Below are 6,210 nucleotides of genomic sequence, written 5' to 3' on the forward strand. Positions count from 1 at the left end.
TGGGCGCCTTCGTTGCCCTGGTGAGGCATCAGATGCTCCAGAGTCAAGCATGAACCTGAGTCCGTACCAGGACCTTTCCCGAAGGCACGGAGAGGAAAACAGCCAAAACCTCCAAAACGAGGAGAACTTCCGGCGTTTCGAGAATCTCCTAAGGGGAAGTGCCAGCTTGGAACTGAATCCGGCACCGGAAATCATTTAGGTCGCCAGCCCAAGCACGCTGGAATGGTCTCAGCAGCACCTCTATCTGGGTGGCTCCGCTGCCGACGTCAACGAGTACGAGAAGGACCTGGGCAAGGCGGGGAATCATCCGTACATCAACGGGTTCACGACGGCCACGCTTCCGTCTCCTTCTACTGCTAGCATCGGAACTCACGTCACGGGGAGCAACGTGCCAACGGTGGCGCTCAGCAGAACCCAGCTGCACCACGGACATCGAGGCCATCAGACAAATCGACTCATTCGAATCGTCACCGTATTTTAAACAATGCAAAAAAAAAAACACAACTGATAAAAGTAAAATTTTGTACTACATACACCACTTTTTTCCTGTTTAGAAATATGAACAAATAAATGAAAATTAAATGAGCGCTTCTTCTTCTTGCGTCCAGTGCAGGTTGTGCGATCGTGTGCTTATAGTTAGTCGGTATTACTAACTAGGAAATTTATTTTCCCTGAACAGCGGCCACTGCCTTACAAAAAAAGTGCCAACCTTTTTCTACAAAATGGCCGGCACGGCATCGATGCTGTGAGCGTCGGAATGATGTGAGATCGGTAAGGATCGTGTGGTTAGCGTTGGGGTTGATTTTTGGGACAATTGTTTGGACGAGTCGTTTTCTAAGGCCCTTTTTGGACTTTGTCCAGGCCCTATTTTCTTTTCCGCATTACTTCAAGATATTCAACAAAATGGCGGCTGGAGGAGTACAACTTCTGCAGCAGTGGATCAAGCAGCGCTGGACGAGCGATGCAGCAGGAGAATCGGCTGGAGAACCGGCTGGAAGCCGGTGCGGTCCGTTCATTTCGGCGGGATGCTGGAATGACGGCGGGTCACGAAGACCGGGCCGTTTGAAGGAGTCTACGGATGCAGTTTGGCCAACAGCAGGGGGGATTACACACTATAACACTGACACATTTACATTAGTTTAATAATTAACTTTAGAATTAAAAATGCATTTTGACTGCTAATCAATGCAGCATGAGGGGCGTGACAAAGGCCTTAATATATTAATTTTTGCTATTTAATACATTAAGGAATTAAATTCCTCGTGTCATTTGACATTTGACAGCGCCACACCTGCTTTGAAAACATTGGTTTGCTTCGTGTCTCTTTCGCGCGCTCGGCTGTCAAGTTTGTTTTGGTTTCGCGCTTGGTCGCGGTGGATAAAAAAAAGAAGCGGAGGAAATTCTGGAGCAGGACGATGCAAAAGTGCCATAGGCGGAGAAGTTGCAGCCGGCGGATTTTGATTACATTGACCAGTAGCAAATCAAAAAGCTTGGAAAGTGCGGTTTCATCGAAGACGAGATCCTGGGACGCGCCTTGCGTCGGACACTAGCAAGATTTCTTTGCAGCTGGTGGTGGCTTGTGACAGCGATGCCTTCAACAAGTCGACACCTGATGAAATAAAATTCTGTTGTCCACTCACGCTCGGATGCTGTGATTAATGATGTGGCAAATGGTTCGACTAGCTGGCCACTTTAACGCTCGCTGGTTCAGGATCAAGGGTCAAGGAAGAGCAACCAGGAGGGAGTGGACCATTATAATTATGAGACCATCAGGGTTGGTTACTTGAAATGGCCTTCAGTTACGTTAGGTGGTGACTTTTTTGTAGATTTTATTGAATATAGACAAATAAAATAACTCAACTCTGTTGTTTCATTCATTTCAACAAGAATCGCATCAATTGTGGAACCGACGACGGTCGTCGGTGGAACCGTGTTGAGTTGGTAATTTCTTGAAGTGTCTGGAATAAAGATGCCAAGTTGCCGATCGCTAAGGACTTTGACGAACACGTGAACAAATACACAACATTCCGTTCCCGGGAAGAGTCCTCATCACCGTCAACCGGCGATTGAATTTCCACCGGGCTCATGGTAGTACCGGTGATGGAGGTCGTCACGGGACTAACGGAGGTCAAAGACTGAGCGGTGATGAGGGTGGCAACGGTAGGGACAACATCGGGGGAAACCACTTCTGATGGGTCTCGTTGAACATGCCCAGCTGTTTTGCGGCAGTGGTGACGAAGAAACCCGACCAAATAAATAGGACAATTTTTGCCGAAATATGTGGCCCGTTGGAAGAATTGGAGTCGAGGATACGTTTCAGCAAACGCAGAATCCAGGTGTGTCTCAATGCGCCGCTTCCGGCTGGGCCAGCTTCGATATCGTCCCTAGCACGTCCTGGTCACTGCCCTGGATGGCGCTGCGCAACTTTTCCGGTTTGCCCGTGCCGCGCTGGCACTTATCTGCTCGACCTGCTTTTCGAGGACGCAAATTTTTGCGCCAACCACAACAACAAACACGCGCAGTGTCAAACTGTCAAATCAATGTAATGTAAGGAGAGGTGGCGTTGTTTTGACCGTAAACAATCGTTAATGTATTTAATTCCTGCCGTTAATTAATTAAATAATTTAATTTCTTACTATTGTCGCGCCCCTCGATGCAGCAAAATTAAGTCGCCCAAGAAGGAGCGCCATTAAATATTGGATCCAAACATGTAAAACTTTCTTTTTCATTTGATTTTTTTTTTATATTTCCGCCCAAAAGGGCCAATAAATGCATACAACTTAGAACTAATCATTTTTGTGCGTTACAATTCTTTACTCTTCGGTTCTGGGTGGACGAGACGGGGAGAAGAACGAGAGAACTTTTCATCAGCGGACGCGAACCTCATCCAGATCGACTTTGTGGCGCGGGAAGCGGCATCTTCTGGTGAGTCGATCTGCTTTTGTCTTTCAGGAACTCATGTATGTCTGGTTAGCTGGTGACAAAATGGCGCCCAACGTAAAAAAATGTCTGCTGGATTTTCTTCTTCGATTTTTCTCCTCAACATTCACCATCTTTGAATGAGTGTTTTGTTGCTATTTGCCTTTAAAAATCTTCATTTTGCTATTGCAATGATATTTTTCTGATTTGCATCCCCTTTTGATCATGTTTGCTTCCATATTTGGACATTTTTTCTTATAATTAATCAAATTTAGCCAAAAATTAGTTGACTTCGTCATTTGAACAAATTTTAGAATAACGAAAGTGTGGAAAAAGAATAGGGTCGATTCTCAAATCATTTTTTTAATGAAATTTACACGTGTGTTACAAGCGATTAAAAGTGATTACTAGCGAATAAAAGATGGCGTCGTTAGATGATGAGCCGAAGATGCATCTCCGGGAGATGAACCGCAAGGAGATTAAACGATTAACTTTGAACCCGAATTTTTGCAGTAGTTTGAATGAAATAATGGCTACAAAAGTAGTGCAATATGGTGAAGAAGAAGAAAAGAGACTTAGTGTTGGTGATAAACGCAAAAATACGGGCACGGTGCCCAAGCTAAAGAAGAACAACCCGTTTTTGGACAGTGAAGAAGTACAAATAAGTGATAATGCTCACGTGAGCAACAATAGGGTCACCTCACAAAATTCTGGTCAAAACCAACAACAAAACAGTGACAATTTGAAACAAATCAGTGATATTAATGATCAAAAAATATTTGATCGAATTCGTGAGGAAGTTCAGAAAGAAGTAGGAGGAAACAGCTTAACCGCGGAAATTTTGAACAAAGTGAGACAAGAAATAGTTGACCAAATTGGTAATAATAAGGTTGACTCAAATAATGATAATTTAATAAGTGTGAAGAACAACAGTGCAAATACGAGTGATAAAAATACCGGTGAAATTAGGGACATTCCCCCATGTCCTTTCCCAACACAGTTGTTGGCTAGGATTCGTGATGAAGTTGCTAAGCAAATCGGTGAAAATAGGGTCACTTCCCCAAATTCTTACCCAGCTCCGCTGCTGGATAGAAATCGTCCTAACATTACAAACAATTCGAAGATTAAGCAACCCAATTTGAACCCAAATCCACAGTGCAATCCAAATCAAAACAGTGATCAAATTAGTCGTGTGAAACAAAATTCAGTGCTTGATTCGGAAATCATCGCCAGCATAGTGCAAAGAGTGTTAAGTGAAAACAAGAGTTCAGGTGAAACTAGTGAAATCGAGTTCTTTAACAATGAATTTAGAAACATGAATGATTTTTCAGGACAAAATGATTTAGATTTACTAGATTTGAATCAAGATAGGGACAATTTATCAGACATTTTACCGCCAGGGTACAATATACCTGAAGGTGATGATTTTTCGGGTTTTTCTAGAAATCCTTTGTTTTACAACATCAACATGCAACAACATAAGCGCAAATCTTTGCCCATTTCTCAATGGCCCATAAAATATGCGGGCAATGATAATGGGATTAGCCTTAATTTGTTCCTAAGACAGGTTGAATTTTTTGCAACATCTGAACATATTACTAAATCAGAACTTTTTCAGTCCATTCACCATTTACTAGTTGGACAAGCAAGTACTTGGTTTGTTACCAAATGGCCTGTGTAGCCGCCTACCGACGATCCGTTTCCTGCACTTCCGGCCCGTAATCGTTCGGACTCGTCGTAGATTCCTCGTCCTCTGCTGCTCCCAATGCCTTCCACCATAGAATAGAGAAAGATAGAATTGCCACTCATTTACCGACCGGGGGACAAAACTGTGCTGCCTAACTGATGCCAGCGGCGAAACGGGGAACTACAACACCCTGCGCATAATACTGTCAAGAATGTGGAGAACTGGTTGGCACATATATATTATTCATTAAAAATGTAAAATGATTTAAAAAAAACATGGAAAACAAATCAAAACAATTATGAAAATTCAAGATAAGTGCATCCCTTAACTAGGATATTTTGCTTTAAATAAGATTAAATGATTTTTATTTCGCATCAGCATTTTTTTTTTCTAAATTTCAAGATTATGCCAAATAAGTTGACACCCGTTTTCACTTCTCCAAGACATCTGTTTTGTCATGTTGACATTTCGCTGTCGCTGTCAAACCAAGTAAAGAATCGGAAGAGGAAATGACTATTTTGCCGTTCGGAGTGAAGAAAAGTGGTCGTGGTGTTCCAGCAAAGACTCCGCACTCCAACTTAAACCGCAATTTGCGCCTAATCCTAACGTTCTACCACCTTCACTAGTCTCGTCTTTTCATCCGGCTTCCAAGCACCATTTCACATTTTTGATTGCCAACTGAACGTCAACAAGCCTTTTTCCATCTGTCACTGTCAAACAAAACGCACCCTCCAGAATGCACAGGGCAGTTCCATCAAAGTGCACAGTGCGCATTTCGACTGAAGTTCCCCGTTTCGAGCAGTGGTGGCGCTGTCGGCAGTGTCGCTTGACGTTTACAAGGGGGAATCGGCAAGTGGCAATTCTACCTATCTCTATTCTATGCTTCCACCGACTCTCTCTCTCCGTCACCTTCACACTCCCTCCCTGCCAAAGTACTCGATGTAGAGGTATCCAACATTTGGCACTAAGATGGTATGTGTAGGGGTGTTTACAAAGGGCACGACTCTACAGCCTGTACTAAGATTGAAAAATTGGGATTATTTTGTATCAGCTTTGCGCAAACAATTCTTACCTGGCAATATTGATCATTATGTAAAAGTCAAATCTGCGTCCATGTCTCAAGCTCGTAATGAATCTTTTTCAAACTTTTTAGTTAGAATTGAGCAATTTTTCTTATGCAGAACCATACCATTTACTGAGCAGGAGATATTCGAAATAATTTGGTACACTATGCGCTCCGATTACCGGGACAGGTTATCCTTAATAACAGTTGAGAATTTGCGTCATTTGGAAGATTTATGTGATAGAATTGATGCTAATGATGAAAATTTGATGAATAAATTTAATTTTGCATTTGACTCAAAAAAGATTAATGAAGTTAACATTCCAATTACTCCAACAGCAATTGAACATAAACAAGATTCTAGACAATTTACCTTTTCTAATTCCAACTTAAACAACAATTCAAACAATAGACAAAATTACAGCAACCAGAATAGAAACAACAATAGGAATCAACAAATTCAAAACAATAGGTCAATTTATTCAAATCGAAATCAAAATAACAATAGAAATCAATACCACCAACAGAACAGCTTGAACCA

The 6,210-nt window shown here is 42.2% G+C and overlaps 1 long non-coding RNA gene across 1 annotated transcript; it reads right to left on the reverse strand.

Annotated features, from left to right (window-relative positions):
• Window positions 1–5,263: 5,263 nt before the first annotated feature.
• On the reverse strand, window positions 5,264–5,954 carry LOC120430059 (uncharacterized). Its single transcript, XR_005607540.2, has 2 exons — window positions 5,679–5,954; window positions 5,264–5,618 (listed from the first exon to the last, which is right to left on the reverse strand). It is a non-coding gene; the product is annotated as an uncharacterized LOC120430059 (long non-coding RNA).
• Between the last annotated feature and the right edge of the window lie 256 nt (window positions 5,955–6,210).

This window comes from Culex pipiens, chromosome 1 (genome assembly GCF_016801865.2).
Source record: "Culex pipiens pallens isolate TS chromosome 1, TS_CPP_V2, whole genome shotgun sequence".
Lineage (NCBI taxonomy): Eukaryota > Metazoa > Arthropoda > Insecta > Diptera > Culicidae > Culex > Culex pipiens.